Source organism: Urocitellus parryii, chromosome 4 (assembly GCF_045843805.1).
Source record: "Urocitellus parryii isolate mUroPar1 chromosome 4, mUroPar1.hap1, whole genome shotgun sequence".
NCBI classification, from domain to species: Eukaryota; Metazoa; Chordata; class Mammalia; order Rodentia; family Sciuridae; genus Urocitellus; species Urocitellus parryii.
In genome coordinates, this window is record NC_135534.1 from 125565643 (window position 1) to 125568836 (window position 3194).

General features: G+C 33.8%; 1 pseudogene; it reads left to right on the forward strand.

Annotated features, from left to right (window-relative positions):
- Positions 1 to 1009: 1009 nt before the first annotated feature.
- LOC113193713 (FGFR1 oncogene partner 2 homolog pseudogene) lies at positions 1010 to 1622 on the forward strand (annotated as a pseudogene).
- Positions 1623 to 3194: the final 1572 nt, after the last annotated feature.

Genomic DNA, 3194 nt, shown 5'->3' on the forward strand with positions numbered 1-3194 from the left:
ATGAAAATTCTAAAGCACTCCATAAATGTCAGTTGTGGTTTTCATTGTGGTTTCCAATAGATGTCTTGCTATTATTGCCAGCATAAATAGTGGCTTAAACCTAGAGAACCATTATAATCACATTTTGGTGCTTTCTTGTATTAGCAGAAAGATGAAGAGAATAGAAATGGCAAGTTATATCCTCTTTTTGAATCACTGCACTGTGCCAGTTGTTATTGCTGTGCATTGTGGCTGATGTTACTCCCACTTGAAATGTCTAGGAAGATAATGCATACCAGCTCATTAAAGTTAGGCATGATCAACCCTTGCTCTGACCAATGAAATACCAGTGGAAGTAACATGTATCATTTCCCAGATTTGAGAGATTTAATTATGGTGTACAATTCTCCAGTCTCTGTCTCTGCTTTAGCAAGTGTGGAAATATTTATTGCTATGGAGGGGTAATGCTGAGCCATCCCATAGAGGACAGCTGCCTTGAAGACTGATCCTGACCTTTAAGAGATATTTCATGTCACCAAGGTCTGTGGGCTATTTGTTTCTATAAATTAACCTATCCCACATTGACTGATAAAAAACACTTACATGCATGTCCCACATACTATGGAAAAAGTTCAGGCATTTTGGAATTAGATTGAAGTTCTTGTACAGGCCCTGCTATTTTAATATTGTTAGTCAAGTGATGTGCCAGACTCTGTTTCCTTATTTACAAGATGGAAAAATATTGATGAGAATCAACTTATTTAGAATAAAACTGTGCAAGTTATGCATGTTAAAGCACTTTGAGGCTAGTAGGAGACGGTCGGTGGAGGTTTATCCCGGATCAGTGAGGGGCTGAACCCCGCTGACTTGCCAGTTGTCTGTGCTGTCTCTGTTGGATTCTGCGTCTGCTGAAGACACAGAACAAGAGTGCAGAGTCTTTTCCTTTGGGTGCTTAATACCTGGTCGACAAAGGTCCTAATTTCCACAGCCGACGGCTGTGAGGGATTGAGAGCACAATATTCTTTTATAAATGAATTGCACAATTGAGAAGACACTTGCTGATTGAGAGATCATGACGATGCAGCAGAATCTCTGATTGAGCAAACCACAGCTCTCAACAAGCGAGTAGAAGCAATGAAGCAGTATCAGGAAGAAATTCAAGAACTTAATGAAGTTGCAAGACATCGGCCACGGTCCACATTAGTTATGGGAATCCAGCAAGTAAACAGACAAATCAGAGAATTGCATCAAGAGAACAAAGAATTACGTACATTCCTGGAAAAACATCAGTCTGCATTGGAACTTATAATGAGCAAGTATGGAGAACAAACGTTTAGATTGCTCATGGCTAGCAAAAAAGATGATCTAGGTATAATAATGAAGTTAAAGGAACAGCATTCCAAGGAGTTACAAGCACATGTTGACCAGACAATTGAAATGGTGGCAGTGATGAGGAAAGCCATTGAAATTGAGGAGCAACAGGGTTGCAAGGAGCAGGAATGAATATTTCAACTTGAACAAGAAAACAAGGGTCTGAGAGAGATCCTTCAAATAACTTGAACCTAAGGAAGGATGATACATCAGAAAGCACATCTGTGTCAGCATAAGTAACCAACAGTGACCTGAGTCTGAGGAAGAGCTGAAAGAGTTCCAAGTCTGGGAACGTTGTATATGACTCTAAACTGTCACAAAGACTGGCCTATAAATGAATGAATGAAGAGAAAACTCAAATTCAATCAACCCTTTTTTTCCTCTATAGTTTGTACAGTGTTAGCAAAAAAAAAAAAAAAGTATAGTTGGTCATAAACTTTTTTCCAAAACATAATTGAAATAGAAATAATTGGTGAACAAATGAAGGGTTTTCACAGTGATGGCTGAAAATATCAAGAGCTTTCAGCAGTGCTATTGGTTTTCTGAATGATATACTTAGATACACTTGACTTTTCCCAGTAAATGTTTGGGAATTCATAGAATTATCCTAATTTACGATATTTTGTCATGGTTTTGTGAATGGAAGATACTTATAATCAATTTAATACTTCCTGTTTGGTGTCAGAGTTAACAAATAGCTTATGTACCATAAGACTTCAGCTTTAGTGATTGCCTGTCTCCTTTCCCAATAATTTAATTGTTTGTTGTCAAAGAAAATTCAGGTTTAAAGGTTGCAGTAATGTTTAACATGTACCACAAATAAAAGAGGAAATTTAATTATAGCTGATTTACCGCATAAATGATACTTAGCTAAAATTGTCCATAACTTGTAAAGAATATGAAATATTTCAGGAATGAAAGAGAAGGAACACTTTCTAAGAAAGAAGATCTTATAAATAGACATATTTAGTAGGTTAAAGTACTTCTCTGAAAGAATAAGTTTTAGTTTTAAATCAATAATGAAAACAATTTTTCTCTTTTCTATTTGGTATTTAAGGACCTCATATATTTCATTTACTTAACAAAGTTGAAATGTTTGATGTAGTAAAATAGGTATGGTAATTTCAAAGTAAATTCAAAATTCTGGTTTACACAACTCTTTTTTAAGTAATTAAGATACAGAAAAAGTAGACTTGAATTTAAAAAAAAATTATTTTTAAGCTAGATCTGCCTCGTTCCCTTAAGGTTTTGTTTTGTTTGTTTTGTTTTAATAGCTTTTCATTATTAAAGGGGGTTGGAAATCTACGGATTTACAAGTATTGGTTTTATTAAAACATGTCAAACAGTAAGTAGATTTCTTTTTTAAAGCAAAAAGAAACAAACTTTGACACCAATTGAAACCTAAATTTTTCTTTATTTTGGAGTGATCATAGAATAAAAGGATGAGTATCAAATATTATTAAATATACTCATTTGTATCATGTGTTAAAATTAACACAAATAGAAAATTCTACTTTTAAGTATATAATTTGTTAAATATTATGTCATGACAATTTTTATGTATAATTTCATATATTGGTAAAACTCAAAACTACTTTTCACTTTAGAAATTTTCTACATTAAGTTTGGGGAGAGAAGGGTACATGGGGCTTACTGATTAGAAAAGGATTAATATTGGCCCAAAACATGAAATTTCTTTTTTCATTTAGATGCCTTATAAATGACAGTCTTTTATTTTTAAACTTTTCTATTTTTTCAGACAGTAGTCCTTAATTCAGTGGCACATTGAAATAGTTTTTATCCCAAGTAAAAATTAAATAAGCTACACAGTTGAGATTCTAAGG